The sequence below is a fragment of the Capra hircus genome, chromosome 1, assembly GCF_001704415.2.
Source record: "Capra hircus breed San Clemente chromosome 1, ASM170441v1, whole genome shotgun sequence".
Taxonomy (NCBI): domain Eukaryota; kingdom Metazoa; phylum Chordata; class Mammalia; order Artiodactyla; family Bovidae; genus Capra; species Capra hircus.
Window position 1 is genome coordinate 153384628 of NC_030808.1, and position 18089 is coordinate 153402716.

General features: G+C 52.2%; 1 protein-coding gene across 2 annotated transcripts in view; it reads right to left on the reverse strand.

Moving 5' to 3' along the window:
• The window catches only part of RFTN1 (raftlin, lipid raft linker 1), a 233764-nt gene extending 218977 nt beyond the window's left edge, over positions 1-14787 (reverse strand). Inside the window, exon 1 of one of the 2 annotated variants that reach the window (XR_001918539.1) lies at positions 14557-14658. The gene's annotated coding sequence lies outside the window, so the exon portion shown is untranslated. Of the gene's footprint in view, positions 1-14556 lie in introns of both variants that reach the window. The other variant, XM_018053142.1, reaches the window with a different exon arrangement.

Consider the following 18089-nt stretch of genomic DNA (forward strand, 5'->3'; position numbering starts at 1 on the left):
GTGGTGCTAGTGGTAATAACCTGCTGCCACTGGAAAAGACATAGGAGACGTGGGTTCGATCCCTGGGTCGGGAAGAATCCATGGAGGAGGACACAGCAGCCCACGCCAGTTTTCTTGCCTGGAGGATCCCATGGACGGAGGAGTCTGGTGAGCAAAGGTCCACAGCATTGCAAAGAGTCAGACACGACTGGAGTGACTTAACACGGGGGCAAGAGGCAAAGAAACGGTTCCTCAAAAGTCTCCCCACTCTTGCCATCCTACTAGTAAATTCTAGCACTGGAAACTCCTTCCTTTGAGAACACTCAGCCTCAGCAGCCTCTGAAACCACCATCGCCTTCTCCCTGGGAAGGACACCACACCAAGCTCCTGGTAGACCCTAACACTTCAGTACGATTTAATTTCTTTTCTCCAGGACAGGTTCCTGACAGCAGGGAAAAAAGGAGGAGGGGATTACTGGGATGAGCCAAGATAGACAAATCTGATACTGGAGGGAGGGGGTGCCAGAAACTATTAGAAAAAGTCCCATTTCACAAGCTGTGAATTTTCGGCTTTAATCACACCATCCAAACTTGAGCCCCCAAGTCCACCCCAAAGGGACCGTGCTTGACTCACAGGACGCGATGAGGCTCTGGGCAAACGCATCGTCCATGTGATGAGACACTGGACCAGCCAGGAGCAGCACTGTAGCTTCAGTGAATCCTCGAGGTCTGCAATTCCAGGCATTCCCGTCTCTGGGGGTACTGGCAGCGCCGGCTAAGCAACCGCTTCTAAAGCACTGTTCTCCCTGGGAAGGGAGACCCTGCCAAGCCACCGCCATCAAAAGTGTGCCGCGTGACTCGCTCCTCTCTCGCGGTCGGGCTCGGGCCCTCCCCGGCCGACTCCCGGCATTGCTGCTTTCCTCCCAGCTCCTTCCCGTGTCCTCCCACTCACCCAACCCCTGTCAAAATAGGAAAGGCTTGGACAGCACCCCACAAATGGCTATTACAGCCCCTACTGTGCTCCAGCAAGTCACGAAAGCTGGCTTACGGAAAGGCGGAGAATGAAGGCGTGGCGGTGCCTCCCGTCATCAGACTTCACTATTTCCCATGCGTGGTTCCCTCGCGCTGGAACCCCACAGGGAGCTGGGCCAAGGCTGGCTCTGGGCCTCGCAGGGCAGTGAGGCTGGAGGAAGAGGGAGAAGGACAGACCCCGGCCGGATTCAGGCAGATGGGGTCCGCAGGGCTGCATGTGAGGGTCTCAGCCTGAGCATGTCTCCCTCGGGGCTCAAGGTCTCCAGCAGGACAGAAGGTAAACGGGGTGACTGTTTTCACATCTGGCCCTTCCGACATTCCTGCATCGAGAGATGGGGCTTCCGTCACCTCCCCTGAATCTGGGCTCGCAACTGCTGGCCACTGCTGCCGTCATTCAGGTGCTCAGTCGGGTCCGACTCTTTGTGATCCCAGGGACTGCAGCACGCCAGGCTTCCCTGTCCTTCACTACCTCCCGGAGCTTGCTCAGATTCACGTCCATTCAGTCGGTGATGCCATCCAACCATCTCATCCTCTGTCGTCCGCTTCTCCTCCTGCCTGCAATCTTTCCCAGCATCAGGGTCTTTTCCAATCAGTTGGTTCTTCACATCTGGTGGCCAAAGTACTGAAGCTTCAGCATCAGTCCTTTCAATGAATATTCAGGGTTGATCTCCTTTAGGATGGACTGGTTTGCTCTCCTTGCAGTCGGCTTGCCATTTATTGTTGCTGTTCAGTCGACAAGTCATGTCCGACTCTTTGGGACCCCATGGACTGCAGCACGCCAGGATTCCCTGTCCCTCATCATCTCCTGGAGTTTGCCCAAGTTCATGTCCATTGAGTCAGTGATGCCATCCAAACATCTCATCCTCTGTCGTCCCCTTCTCCTCCTGCCCTCAATCTTTCCCAGCATCAGTCTTTTCCAGTGAGTCAGCTCTTCACATCAGGTGGCTGAAGTATTGGAGCTTCAGTCCTTCCAATGGACAATCAGAGCTGATTTCCTTTAGGGTGGACTGGTTGGATCTCCTTGCAGTCTGCTTGCCAGAGAAAGTGTCAGATGATGCAGTACCAGCTTCTGGACCCGAACCGTAAGAAACTGGGAGCATCCACTGCCCGACTCTTGGGAAACTTGCTCTTGGAACCCGGTCGCCATGCCAGGAGGAAGCTCAAGCAGCCCCAAAGAGAGGCCCACGTCGGGAGGAACCGACAGCCAGCAGCACCGACTTGCGTCCCAGGGAGCCACCCTGGAAGGCAAGCCTCTGCCTCAGTCAAGCTGCTGAAACCACGCAGAGCAGAAATGTGCTGTTTCCCCAAGACCTGTCGATCAGCAGATTCCTGAGCAAGATATGCCACTGTGGCTGTCTCAGGCCTCTCAGTTTGGGTATGATGCGTCAGGCCAGAGGTAACCTATACAGGAGTCTGGGCCAAACGATCCCGGCCAGCCGCCTCCGGGGCTGAGCGCTGGCCTGCAGTCACGAGCCTGCTCTAGTCACTCATGCCAGGAGGACATCTGGAGTCTCTCCAGTCTGGGTCAATGCTAAACAAAGTGGCTGCAGACACCCGTGGGGACGTTCTTACGTGGACAGCAGCTTTCATTTCTCTAGGTGAGTGGCCACACCGTCGTGGTTATCCAGGTCATCAAGACCTGTTTTGTATAGTCCTTCTGGGTATTCTTGCCACCTCTTCCTAATCTCTTCTGCTTCTGTTAGGTCCATACTATTTCTGTCCTTTATCACGCCCTTCCTTGAATGAGATGTTCCCTTGATGCCTCCACTTTTCTTGAAGAGATCTCGGGTCTTTCCCATCCTGTTGTCTTCCTCTGTTTCTTTTTCATTGAAAAGGCCTTCTCATCGCTCCTTGCTATTCTCTGAAACTCTGCGTTCAGTTGGGTGAACCTTCCCCTCTCTCCTTTGCCTTTCCTTTCTCTTCTTTCCCCAGCTATTTGTAAAGCCTCCTCAGACAACCACTTTGCCTGCTTGTGTGATGGTGTGGTCACTCACCTAGAGCCAGACACCCTGGAATGTGAAGCAAAGCAGGCCTTAGGAAGCATCACTATGAACAAAGCTAATGTACGTGACGGAATTCCTGCTGAGCTATTTCAAATCCTGAAAGATAATGCTGTTAATATGCTGCACGCAATATGCCAGCAAATTTGGAAAACTCAGCAGTGGCCAGAGCACCATGAAAGGTCAGTTTTCATTCCAATCCCAAAGAAGGGCAATGCCAAAGAACAGTCCACCTACTGCAGAAACTGCGCTCATCTCACATGTTGCTTAGTCACTTCACTCGTGCCCGACTCTGTGCGACCCCATGGGCTGTAGCCCGCCAGGCTCCTCTGTCCGTGGGGATTCTCCAGGCAAGACTACTGGTGTGGGTTGTCATGCCCTCCTCCAAGGAATCCTCCCAACCCAGGGATCAAGCCCAGGTCTCTCGCATTGTAGGTGGATTCTTTACCATCTGAGCCACCAGGGAAGCCCTGGCACTCTAGAAAGGCAATACTCAGAATCCTTCAAGCGAGGCTTGAGCAGCACATGGAGCGAGAACCTGCAGACGTGCAAGCTGGGCTTCAAAGAGACACAGGAGCCAGAGATCAAACTGACAATACTCCCTGGCTCATAGAAAATGCAAGAGAATTCCAGAAAAGCGCCTACTTCTGCTTCACTGACAACACTAAGGCCTTTGACTATGTGGATCACAATCAACTATGGAAAATTACTAAAGAGGTGGGAACACCAGACCACCTTACCTGTATGTGGGTCAAGAAGCAGAAGGTAGAACTAGACATGCAACAGTGAACTGGTTCACAACTGGGAAAGGAGTATCTCAAAGCTATATACTGTCACCCTGCTTATTTAACTTCTGTGGAGAGTACATCATGTGAAATGCCAGGCTGGATGAATCACAAGCTGGAATCCAGAGTGCCAGGAGAAATATCAAGAACCTCAGATATGCACACGATACCATTCTAATGGCATGAAGAAAACCCATCCAAGAGGTCTTCAAAGGCAGAAGAAAGAAAGCCTTTCCCCACTCCTATGGTGAGACAGCGAGGAAAGAGACAAAATATCCTTCCAGTTCTCTACTAGAAACGGGCTAAATATCATTAGGAACTGGATGCTGACTGGGGAGGAGACTCAGATAACCACCGGGGGTTCTGAGGCCCAACTGCAAGGACAGGACGTTAGACACTGCAAATGACCCAGAAGCAAAGACCCTCCAACTGGTGACATTCTGGAAAAGCAAGTTCCTCTGAATCAAGCCCAGAAGGAAGTGACTCTTTGGTGTATATGGGGACCAGCTTTGTGCAGGAATTATCAGCTCCATAAGGGAGAGAATTTATGTTCCAAGTTCACCCATTCTTTCACTCAATGCAAACTTATCATAAGCTGCTTTGAGTCCTGCCCTGAATTAGGAAACATAAAAACGGAAAGATCAGGTCATACCCTCGAGGAGACCACAGGTAAAGGAGGAGACAGAAAAGGGATACACGTGGTACAGGGAGGCTGGTGGTTCTAGACGTCTGGGTGGGGTGCAGGGCATTCAGAGGAAATCCACTGTGAAATCAAACAGAGGGCACATCCCCAGAGACCTGGTTCCAGAAAAACCAGATCAGCAACAGGACGTGATATCCTGTATCATTTTACTCATTTGTTAAGATTTTTTATGTGAACCATTTCCAAAGCCCTCATCGAATTTGCTACAACACTGATTCCATTTTTATGCCCTGGCTTCCTGGTCACAAGGCGTGTAGGATCCCAGCTTCCCAACGAGGGATTAAACTTGCCTTCCAGCACCGCCCTCACTGGCAGGCGGAGTCTCAACCACTGGACCGCCACAGAAGTTCCACCGTGTCGTTTCAAATGTTTGAAATGTTTATTTTTAAAGTATTTCTAATTTGTTTTTTAAATATTTCCCCAGATGCCCATGAAAGCCGCTCAGTTGTGTCCGACTCTTGGCAGACCCCAAGGACTATACAGTCCATGGGATTCTCCAGGCCAGAATACGGGAGTGGGTAGCCTCTCCCTTCTCCAGGGGATCTTCCCAACCCAGGAAGTGAACCGGGGTCTCCTGCATTGCAGGCGGATTCTTTACCAACTGAGCTATCAGGGAAGCCCAGATGCCCATACAACACTGGAAAACCACTTTGAAAAGGATCACCTTCTGAAAAGATTATTTTTCATCTGGGATTTGGAAAAAAAAAAAAAACACCTCAGTTTAAAGTTCATTTTTACTACCAACTAGCAGGCATGTATTTAAATAATGGGGGCAATAAATGTAGTTATATTTTCAAATACAAATTAGTTTCATTAAGAGTGAACTCTCATTTACCACATTTGCTGCTAATCTGAGGCAGACTGTAAAGCTAATTTTAACAACTGCCAACAGCTCATGACAAGCAACCAGAGATGGTGCAATTACAGGCAATGATGCCGGATCAGCTGGCAAACTCATTCTTTATTTCTTCACTCAAATCCTATATTTGAAGACTCGAGCGTGTTTATTACATCATTCAGGCACCCAAAGCAAGAACTGATGATCCAAATTAAGAAGTTTTTACATGATGAGAACATTTCTCTTCACTCAGAAATGTATGAAAATTTGAAAACCCAACCAGCTATTTGGATGGTGTCAAATCTTGATATCCTACAAACCGTCTATGAGAGAAACCCAAGCGTAACTGAAAGGGACCCAAGGACAGTGTGCCAGATTTGACGCCAAGGAAAAGAACAATCTGTATGAGAGGGACTGGGTCACGGTGTTTCCAAGAGCCTGTGCGCCTCTGCACATGAAATCCACGCGTTCCTTTTTCCTAACTGGCAGGACAGGGACCACAACGCTCACAGAACGTTCCTCTGGGTCACGAGGTGATGGGAGACATTCACTTTACAGTTTTTCATAGTTTCCAAGTTCTCCGTGTTGGACAGGCATTCCTTTCCTAGTTGGAGACATCAAGGTGTATCACAGCCAGCCTCCCAGATGGGCCTCAGTAATCCTCCTGCTCACCAGGGAGCACCCCCTGCACTCAACGGGGCTGGGGCTGGCCGCTGCAGCCAGCGGGATGCGGCAGAAGGGCGGGCGTGCCTGGGGGAAGCCTGCTGCCAATTCCGTGTGCTTGCGCTCAGCCGCTGAGTCACGTCGGACTCTGCGACCCCACGGACTGTGGCCCGCCAGGCTCCTCTGTCCATGGGATTTCCCAGGCAAGAGTCCTGGAGTGGGGTGCCATTTCCTCCTCCAGGGGATCTTCCCAACCCAGGGATCGAACCCACGTCTCCTGCATTGGCAGGTGAGTTTTTTACCACTGAGCCACCTGGGAAGCCCCGCCGTATTGGGAAGGCACTCTTAACCGCATGGAGAAGCCCCCGGGCGAACTCACACCCAAGTGAAAGCATCGCTCAGCAGCCTTTGGGCCAGCCGGCATCCTGACCACAGCCTCAGGAGAGGGCCCAGGCAGAGCCACCCAGCTCAGCCTCAGGAGAGGGCCCAGGCAGAGCCACCCAGCTCAGCTGCCTCTGGGTTCCTGACTCACAGGAGCCCTGAGAGGCGATAAACGTTCACTGTGTTCCGTTCCCAAATTTGGGGGTAAAACGCTACACAGCAAAAATATGGGGGAAGAAAGATTTTTAAAAAAGAAAGAGAAGAGGGGTATTTATCAAAAGAAAACGCCCGGCGGAGACAGATCCAGACTACCTTTCTGCTCTCCAACGAGCGTCCATCACAACCACCCTTAGCTGAAAACAGCCCCCTCCCAAGAGGCCGCCACTCAAAGTGGGGTCCTCAGGCCAGCAGTGCCGGCACCCATGGGAACGGCCCACCAGACCTGCCGGTCCGAGTCCACACTTCCACGTGATTCAGCAACGTCTAAACCACAGGAAAGCTCCCGAGAGCCTGGACCACAGAGGTGGCTCTCCGTCCTGGCTGCCCGCCGGGTCCCTGACAGCTGTTTGGATGTCCAGACATCCAGGCCTTTCGGATGCGCCAACCATTCCTATTTAAGACTCCCGAACTGACAGGAACTGACATCCAGGGTTAAGAAGCAGCAGTCTCAGGGCAAACCCCATCTCTTCCGCTCCTGACCTCTCCAACCTCCGAACACCCAGGCCTCTGGGGCCCTGAGTCTGAAGCGCGTAGCCAGGGGCTGGGAACCGCAGTCTACAGGAGGGTGGTCTTGTGGACCTCCTTGGTTTCAGCCCGTTTCTCCTGAACCTCTTAGGATCTCATGTCATCCCTCTCCAGGCTCTCTGCTTTCCTCCCACACAAGTGCACCCCAAATTTCTACCTGAACCTCCTTCGTCCTTCTCTCTTCAAACTGCCTTCATTATTAAGCACTGCAAATACGTGGACAAGGATGAAAAAATGAGACATCTCTGCACCTACCATCGCGATTTAACAAATGCTTACTTTTATTTGCTCTCAGCTTTTATTTTTGCAGAAACACTTTTGGGGTGCAGTCTTCATGCCGGCCCCTTTGTCCCCTATCTTCTGCCCTGCTCCTCACGCCTGAACACGCTACATATAATACCCAGAACAATACAGGGAAAAGGCTCTGACACCTTTCAGGTCATGGAGTGTATGACCCTCAGTGTTTGTGTATGTTTTTTCACAGCACCCCCAGGCTGCGAGGTTTGATTCATTAAGTAGTCAGGTCCAAACAAATTGATTATTATGCCCAAACAACTTAGCAGTCTTTGGAAAGAACAGAATACATAAACCCAAACAAAAAAATCTTTCTGTGCATCTTTCAGGTACCATTATTACTTACTACTGGGAAGTGTGCACTGGGCAACTTCTCAGACCTCAGAATCACACTAGACAGCCCCGCCGCCCGCCATCTCCTGTTCCACAATGACCTTAGCAACCACCCCAAACCCAGCTTCGCAAAGATATGACATCATCAAAAGGAAGTGGGGCCCTTTGATGCTGGTACTGTGAATCACCTCCGGCTGGCAGTGAAAGAGACATCCAATAAGCTTGCTGCAGTGCCTTGGAAGGTCTCAGCACAGAGTCTGGGGCCCTCCAATATAGGACTGGACGTGTCACTCAAGAAAGTTCCCTAACTGCCTCCTCTCCCCTTAGCTGTCAGGCCCCTCTCCACCTGGCCACTTTTCAACTCCAGCTCATAGTCTCACCCACCCATTCCAACATCTCCCCCTAAAACTTTCTTTCCCTGCACTTCCAGAAGGATACGCCCCAAACAGAACTCAACGTCCTGCCCCCAAAGCCAGCTCTTCCTCCTGTGTTTCTTGTGTGGACTTGTCTTTGGACTTGGAGGCTGGCAAGTCTGAAATCTACAGAGCGGACCAGGAAGCCAAAGACAGAGGGGATGGAGTGGCACTGAGCCCCCGAGGCTGAAGCCCCGCCCTCGGAGATCCCGGTGACATATTCATACTATGGAGACAGGTCTGTTTTTACTGATTCAAATGTTAATCACATCTTTAAAAAATACTGCAGGGCAACACCTAGACCTCTATTTGACCAAACACTGGGGACCACTGTGTAGACAACTTGATACATAAAATAACCATCAAACCCTCCTTCTCTGAGCACTTAGTACATGCAAGGTACTATCGCGGTAGCGCAGACAGTAAAGAATCTGCCTGCAGTGCAGAAGACTCGGTTCGATTCCTGGGTCGGGAAGATCCCCTGGAGAAGGGAACGGCAACCCACTCCAATGTTCTTGCCTGGAGAACCCCAGGGACAGGGGAACCTGGTGGGCTGTCTATGGAGTCGCACAGAGTCAGACACGACTGACGTGACTTAACAGCAGCAGCAACAGCAGGCATCTAAAAACAACTGTCTGAATGTTAATCGTTATTAGTTGTTATCTAATAATTAGTTGCTATTAGTTGTTATCATGGATATTACTTGTAATCCATGATAAAGATTCCTGTTAACCTGCCATAATTTGGTGCTTATAAAGTGTCCGAAGACACTGGAAAAGACCCCCAAAGACCTCTCCAAATTAAAGAAGTATTTAAATGGATAGTCTGATTACTGTACTCTGTATTCTCAAAACTTTATAAGACACGATATGGTCATGTTCTCTTAACCAGAGTCTGCAATTAACCTAATTTCTTCTCATTCACCTTTACGGATAAGGTCTATTACAAAAATTTCTCCAAATCTGAGGAATTTGGGAGTTACTCCATAAAACCTGAAGGCTTCCTTAGAAGAATTTCCTTGGGGGTGAAATATGAAGTAGGGAGTTTCAACACACACACGCACACAAACACACCTGCACAAACACACACACACGCACAAATGGAAGCTGATAATCCTTTACAAAGAATAAACGCTGCCCATCCACGGGGTCCACCTAGGGAACAACACAGTTTAGGGACAGTTTAGTTTTAAAAGCCAAAGGAACACGGTCAGTAAAGTGCCTCTGGCTTCCTGGCTGAACAGTGTGGAAACAACCAACGCAGCTTCATAAAGCGGCGTGAGATTTGGTGAGCATCAGACAAGATGCACACTCATAGCTGATGCTGACTGCCCAGCTCTGGAATGTCTGGCTTTCCCACTAACACCGGTGGGCTGGTGCCCACTCCTCTGAACCCAACCTGAGTAGTGGATGCCCCTAAGGGGGACAGCCAAGCCCCCTCCCCATCACCCTGCGCCACCAGCTACAACCTGAGGGTCCTCCAGCACCCCCTACCCCACGGGGGCAGGCTTGACCCCAGAAAACCCCCACACAGCGCCCTCAGGTACCCCAGAGGGTGTCTCCTCCACCTCAGGCCTGGCAGGCAGCCATCACACGTAGAATGTGACCTAATTTTCTAGCTCTTTGGTCCTGGCCCTGCTGAGAACGCTTTTTCTTCGTGAATTCAGCCCAGGTAGGGAGTAAGTAACACAAATGCATATTTAAAAGCTGAACTGAATTCTTCTTTGGAGAGCAAGGAATTAACAGGGCTTCAAGCCGTGGCCATCCCTTGCCCGCTGTACTGATCTTTTCAGAGAAAGCCTCTTGGTAAAATACACAATGATGATAACGTAAGCCCCTCTAGGGGCCCAGGAGAAAAGGGAAACTCAAATTTATGTCAAAAACTGAATGTGAATGGGAGGAAAGATCACACACACACACACACACACACCTTTAAACGGTAAACATAAAAGAAACGTCTGGCTAAATTTATCTCTTTGTCAGTGAAAAACAGCCTAAGCTTTAGCCAAGAGTGTTGCCAATTCTTACCCAGAAGGACAAAAGAGAACTCTCACTATGGAGCAGCGCCATTGAACCGAACTTTCAGCAAGGCTGGGAATATTCCACTTCTCTGTCCAGAACAGTAGCCAACAACCACATGTGGCTCCAGAGCCCTTGAAAGGCGGCCGGTGAGACTGTGGAACTGCACTTTTAATTTTATTTCACTTTGATTCCTTGATATTCAGATGTAAATAGCCGCCTGTAGACCGCGGCTACAGCACTGGGTGGCTCAGTGAGAGACACTCAAACTAAACAGCTGGCAACGTCTTTCTTTTCCTACAATAAAATTATGGTCAGATAACTAATAATACCTTAAACTGTCATCAAAACAAGTACCTCCATCCGGGCCCCAGGAAGAAACAGACAAAAGACTTGAGAAAGTGAGTCCAGTGCGTCGTTTCTTGCAGCTTCGTCCCCGCTCCAGTTTACATTCTATGCTACAAGGGCCTCCTGCCTTTGGAAACCTATGCTTGCGGACGCGATCTGCATTTGTGAAACCAGAACGTCAGAGTCCCTTTCCTCAATGTCCAGGAAATAGGAAGGAAATGTGAACTTGGGACAAGTTCTTTAACCTCGCTGAGCTTCAGGTGCCTCAGAGCCAAAGTGCAGATAAGATTAGCGCCCACCTCTCATGAGAGTTAGATTCGAAGTGGGCACTTGGCACGGGGTAGCTATAATTAGTATTCTGTTAATAACAATAGTAAAATCTATACTAAGATAAGAACAGTGCTACTTAGAAAGGAAGTTTACAGTTGGCAAAGTTTTCCTAATAGTCTGAACCTGTTTCCCAGGCGGTAGTACAGTGGCCTCCAGTAAAAATACGCCTTGGGGTCCTGACATCTTGGCGATCCCTGTCAGCCTCCAGAGAGGTGATCTCCCAGATGGGTACCATGAGGGTTATTCACGGCCTCTGCCCTGTGGCAAGCGCTGTACTAGGCTGGCAGACGAGGGGAACAGTCCCCAAACATAGTCCAATGTCTCGCAATCTCTTACACGTCCCCTGACGCCACTGATGCACCTTGGTGAGATGTAAAGGCTTCCCCCTGGGGCCCGCGTCAGCAGGACGCCCCACTCCGGCTTCCCAGATCGTGAAGACCAGGTCTCCTTAAAGGCTGAATACGAGAGGGGACCGGAGAGGGAACGGCCCGTTTTCTCAGCCGGGACAAGAAGAAGACAGGCCGCGTTTCTCACTGACAGGCCGAATCTCTCTAACAGAAAAGCGGTGTTCTCAGAGTCTTCAAAAAGTCAAATCTGACCTGTCTCATGGAGCACACAAGACGCCTTTCAACAGCCAGCTGCCCCAGTCAGAGAAATCCAACGGGAATCTCCACCGGATTCCAAGCAGCCAGACCAACGCATCAGAAATCCCCCAGGGGTGTCAAAGCAGAACTTCGGTGGAATTCTGCGAGGGTGGAGTGGGGGGGGGGGTATTTTTCTTTATACAGAAAGTACTCAATCTTCTTTCACAACCAAGGGGACATTCCCCTATGGAAATCCCTTCTCTGAAGACCTTTAAAAATAAAATATGTGTCTGGTCATGCACAATAATTTAAGAGTGAACCCATTTACCTGAGGAGTCAGGGATTTCCCTTAGCTCCTCCATCTACGGAAACAACACGCTCCAGACTGTCTCGAGTGCTCCCGATTTTCGGCACCTTTGAGCTCAGAAGAACACTGGTCAAGCGTGTTCTTGACTTTGAGCTAGGGAAATGAGCTGTGGTATCTGGAATATGACACATGTATTCCTTGCTGATGGAAGTGTAAAATGGTCTAATCATGTTGGAAGAAAGTTTGACAGCTTCTTATAAAGTTCACATACACCTCTTTTATGACCCAGCAATTTCACTCCATTTACCCATGAGGCATAACAGCACATGTCCCTAGGAAGACTCATAAACAAATATTCACAGCAGCTTCATTCCCCAAACCTGGGACCAACTCTTGTGTCCATTAACAGGGTAATACATAAACTGGTATGAACTGATCCTGGATCTTAACTCAGCAATTAAAAAAAAAAAAAAGGGATCGAATTACTGGTACATAAAACATGAGTGAATCTCAAAAACATGCTGAGTTAAATAAGCTTTACACAATATTGCGGATTTCTACAATAAATGAAGTTCAAGAACAGGCTAAACTAGCTTTGACTGATTGTAAAAAAAAAAAGGGTGGGGGCACAGACTGACTGGGAATGGGGATGAGGGAACTTTCTGGGGGCAAGGGCAACATTCTCTACCTTGATTACAGATGAGGGTTATACAGGCGTAGGCATCTATCAAAACATTATGCAAATGCTACCCTCAAGATCTGTGCATTTCACTATATGTAGATGGGTATGTATATATAAATTTCACCTTAAGAAAGTCATGAACATATACTGAACTCTAACAAAACTTCTAGAGGTGACCTGTACCAATGTTTGTAATTTAATTTAAAATGCATAAAACAGAAAGTTGAACTGACGGATGGACAGAGGATGAACAGATGGACAGACATATAATAAAGCCAATTCAGTAGTGCAAAATTATGGCCTCTAGATACCGGTGTTTGGCTGGCCACTGTTCTTCCAAGTTTTCTATATTTTTTAGAAGGAGCTGGGCGTTGGATGAGTCCCTGGATCTTCTCCCTAGCCCACCAACTCAGAGATCTAACAAGACACCCATGCCCACCAAACCAGGGGCCCACATAATTTCAGTTCTGCTGAAAAGTTAAGGCTGGAAGAATGCAAGTAGCTTTACAGGAACTCACATCACTCATGCCAAAGATTTTCTGCCTGTTTCCCTACAGACAAAGCAATTATTTGAATGGAAGCCAAAAATTCCTGCTCCAGAGGGAGAAAAAGAACTCACTGACTTGTATTCCCAATTTATTCTCTTTCGGTTCCTGCACCAGATCAATTAGCTAACTGCACAACACCCTCCCCTTCCATGTGCCCCAGGGTCCAAGCAGCCAAAAGACAAAGAAAAACTAACCCAGCGACAGAGGGATGACGCCCTGCCTCTCAGACCAGAAACCCCACTGAAGGCAAAAGAGGAAGCAAAGCTCCCTCTGAGGTTAAAGTGATTTCACTGAGGTTAGCACACACATGCACCAAAGAGTCCCAGTCAGCTTGCTGCTTTAATCCCTCTGCCGAGTTTGGTGACATCGGGGGTCACTTGAACTTGGTAGGGAATTCAGCCCTGCAGAGGTACCCGGGCATGAGGACATGCGGGGGTGCAGCGCACACCCTCCCCACAGGCGCAGAGGTCACTGACACCACACCCGCCTTCCTTCCTGGCCCGGGCCTCACTTATCCTGAGATGACACCCCATGGCCAGACTGTGCCCAGCATCTGAAAACAGCTGTACCACCAGTTACAAGAAGGGAGTGTTGCTGGAAGCCAGGGCAGTCACTCAAACACAGGGACCCGTGCCAAACTGTTGGGTTTTTTTTTTTTAAACTTTTTGTTTTGAAAACCCCTAACAAACTCGGTGACACCACCCAGCGTCCCCGGGGACCACCCGCAGCCATACAGGGGAGCCAGGAGACAGCGCCCCCGGTTTACAGCCCCGCGGCCTCCACGCGGCCCTCGGTGCCAAGGCAGCGGCCCTGCAGGTGAAGGGCACCAGCCCCGGGCCCGGGAGGCGGGGTGGGCATGCGCGCCCGCGGGGCTTCCCAAAATAAACGCCGCCGCCGCCACCCTGCCCTGACCCAGGTCCACCCTGGGGCCTAAGAAAGCGGCGAGGACGAGGGAAGAAACCCCCTTACGGAAGGCGAGACAGCGGTTTTCGGTGCCGGGAATTCCCGGCGCCCCGAGGCTCAGCGCCTCCGGGGCCGTGCGGCCATCAGCCCTGCCCCGGGACGGACGCGCCTCGGGGGGCGCACGCACCCCGCCCCAGCTCCCCGCCGCCTCCCCTCCTGAACCCAGATTCCGGGGCCAGCGCCCGCCCGCCCTTCGCGGAGGGCGCCGTGCAGAGTGTCCCAGACCCACCTGTAGCCTCGAAGCCTCCCCTCCGCTTCCTCCCCCGGCGCCCCCGGGCCGGCGGAGCCCATTACCCCCCACAGACCGCTCTGGGGGTGCCTCTCCCCCTAGCGCGCCAGGGCTGATTTCTTTCTTTCATTTTCAGAAAAGTTGGCCCAAGACCGCCGCGTCCCACGGAGCCGGCCGCCGGCCGCGTCCCACGGAGCCGGCCGCCGGCCCCATCCAACCCGAGCCCGGGCGAAGAGGACGAGGGCGGCCCCGGCGCGTCCGAGCAGCACGCCCAGGCCCCCGCAACCTGCAGGGAGGCGTCCCGCGCGGGGCTATCCCCGCCCGCCGGGGTCCCCGCGCCGCTGCACCCACCTCCGCCCCGAGTCCCGCAGGCGCCCACCTACCGCTCGGGGCCAGCCGGCGAGAGGGCGCGCGCAGGGGCTCCCGGAGACAGTGTGTTCCGTCCCGGGAGGAAAGTTTGTGCCATGCAGAGGGGGCGGCGCGGGGGAAGGCGTGGGCGACAGGGGGTGGGCGCGGGGCGGGCTGCGAGGCGGGCCCGCGCGTCCGTCCCCCCTGCGAGCGGTGCGTGCGTCCTGCCCGAGAGCCCGCGGCCGCCGCGCTCCCGCTCTCGGCGCCCAGAGCCCGGCGCGCTCCGCCCGCAGCCCCGACGCGCCCCCGTCGCCGCCGCGCGTCCGCCGCCTATACTTCCTCTTCCTCTGAACTCACGGGCAACAGACGCCGCGCGGCATCTTCGGGGGAGCCGCCGGCGCGCCCCGCGCCCACCGCGCGCTCCCGCGCCGCTGCCCCTACGGCGCCCCCACCGCGCCCCGCGCTCCCACCGCGTCCGCCCCGCGCCCCGCGATCCGCGCTCGCCCCGCGCCCCCACCGCGCCCGGCGCCCGCCGCGCCACCTCGCCTCTGCCCCCACGGCGCCCCCACCACGCCCCGCGCCCACCGTGCTCCCCGCGAACCTCGCCCACGCCGCGCCCCCGCGATCCGCGCGCTGCCCACGGGCGCCCGAGCCACAGACCCTCGCCGCGCCTCCACACCGAGCCCCGTGGCTCCCCCGCCCCCCCTCGACCCCTGGTAACCGAGGTCACAAGATCAGGAGCGCGTGTAGGGGATGCGGACCTCCTCCCCCACCAACTCCACGGGTGCCCTCCGAGGGCGCCGGACGGTTGAGAGACCCTCCTGCCTCCCGATGCTGCAGGTGGGCTTGTCCCTGGGCGCCTGAGTTATTTGCTGGGCATTTAGTGCCTAGGGAGCCGGTTAGTGCCACTGTCCGCTTGCCACGCCCTCGCCCACGTACTGCAGGTGCCCAGAAGATGTGGGAAAACCTAGGGAACCAACTTCAGGCCGCCCGAGGAGCGGGTTAGATGCATAAAACATCAGGGCTGCCTTAGTGAAGCCGAGATGGGCGGCCGTGAGCCTGTTGTAAGTCTTTTTTCGTGGAGCGTTTTAAACACAGCAGAATTAAAATGTCAGGGTTACTACCCGGGCCCTAGAGCCAGGGTTCAGGGTGGGCCTTGGGCCTCCATCCGCATTTGCCTTCTGTGTGATGTGGGTAAGTGACTCACCGGCCCTGGGCCTGTTTTCTCCTTTGTTAGGTAGCACTTTCTTGTGGGTTTTATAAGTAAAGTGTTGAGGAAGGCACCCTATAACTTAGCTGTTACCCTCTTGTTGTTGTTTTAAGGGGGCTGCAGTAAGACAGCCGTTCAGTTCACTTCGTGTCTGACTCTGCCACCCCATGGACTGCAGCCTACCAGGCCTCCCTGTCCGTCACCAACTGACATCATCTAATTAATTGTCTGCATTTTCTGACTGGGCAAAGAGGGGGTTTCAAGCGTTGGAGCCCACAGGACGGAGGGCTAGTGTAGGCACCAGAGTGTTCTAATGGTGTCCTTCTGGTAAGCCCTATTTTGTTTTCAGGAATTCCTGTAAACACAGTTTCTGGAAGACTCCTGTTTGCTTTTGCCCTAGCCATCCCAGCTCTGTGTTCCTTCCCCCCACCTCCCACTTTGTGTGTGTTTTTTTGCCCCTTTCCCTTCCCAGCCCCCGCTGGCTGGTGTCGCTCACCACCACGCTGGCTCTCCCAGTCTCTCCCCTGCTTGGCTTGCCATCTGGGAGAAAACGGGATCAGACGGCAGCCCAGGTCCACATTCAAACAGTATCATGCGGGAAAGGGTGTCCTCTGGCAGCAGGGACTGTTTTGAACACCCACCTATAAGACCAAAAGGAGGAATCTTTGTTATTTATATGCCCGAGGCCTAGAGTTATTGCAAGGCAGGGTCTGTCTGAAATCTTTCTGATCCTCACATGGGAGAAAGAAACCAACATTTCTAGGTGTTAACCAGCAGTTCAGAGTAAACATGGAATATTTAAAAGGGAAAAAGAGGAATGCCGCATAACTTGTTGTGTTTGAGGGAGAAGGTTGATTTCTTTTAAGCAAATCATTTTCACTCTATACCATTTTTGCATTTTTTTTAAAACACTAGGTCCTTGGGGTTAATAAGTTACTCTGTTTTCATTTTCTTCCACTCAACCTTTTCCTGAGTACTGACAGTGTGTAAATGTCTTAAATGATCTTGTTTCCCTGATTGGACCTGCAGTTTTTTAGGGTTTTTCTAAAACTGACCTTTCCCCCTAGATATTCTGACGCTTCCTCTTTGGTACACAGCAGGTGTTTAATCCACATACATGGTACACAGCAGGTGTTTAATCCACATACATGGAGCGGATGTACACAGCAGGTGTTTAATCCACATACATGGAGTGAATGGGTGAGTCATTCATATCCGGACCTTTTTCAGCCCCGTGTAACATACACTGATCAGTTACCTGGAGTATGATGCTTCTCTTTCACCTGGAATAGCCAACGAGGGGACGAGGTTGGGTTCGTTTGTATTGTGTAGAGGTCAGCCTTGATTTTCCTCGACTGCCGTGGACTGGCCAGCCAAGGGATACACCCTGGGCAGCTGGGCCTCACCTCTGACTGACCTCATCTACCCAGCATCAACCCCAAAGATGCTGGAGCTGTATCCTGGTGGGTTACCTTGGCAACCTCACAATGTCATCTGTTAGAATGTCCTAGGGCGGCAGCTTTTAATTCTGTCACAGCGGTCTCATCGGGGGTCATGTAATGGTGCTGTTTTTCCTCTGCTCACACTTCCTCCCCCTATGATTTAACACTAAGTACTCAAGAAGGGAGCCGAACACGGGGAAAACCAAGCTATTACGGCCCGACAGGTCACAGATGGCCCCAGCGCTGGGATCGTGAGCGTTTGCAGTCGATAAAATGCAGGCCCCAAGTTAATGGGGAAACTGGTTCTCCTCACACCCGCTGTGGAAAGGAGAGGAGTTAAGCGAGCCTAGGCAAGCGTGAGAAGCAATCGTGGCTAGACTGTGCAATTCCTGTAAAAGCTTGGTTCCCGGAGCCCCCCGCTGGAGCAATTCTCTCCCTCAGCCTCAGCAGCATCGCCTCACTCTGGAGATGATTAAGGCCTTGGGTACCGCCGCCGGAGCACTTGTGATGCATTGCAGCTCCGCTGAGCCTGGCTGAGAGGGAAAATCCCAGCTAACCTTCAGTCCTGCCCACCTCGCTTCCCCACCCCCACCCCCAGCCCGTGATTCGCCTCCCGCCGGCCCCCCCCCGCCCCGCCCCCGGCACTGCAGTCATCCCCTCTCACCAACTTCACTTAAAAACGCTCGGTTCCCGTCCTTGTGTGGAGAGCAGCAGCAACTTCTGCAGAAAACAGACCCATCAGAAGCTACAGAGCCTGAAGAGCTACTGACCTAATTGTTTATTTGCAGGACCACCAAAACCAGATCTTCTCCAGGGCAGCTGAACAGCAACATTTCAGGGCTGACAGGAGAGATAAGCAAACTCATATATGCCCTGGAGGTGCAGGGATTATTCATCTTTATCATCACTGTTAGTA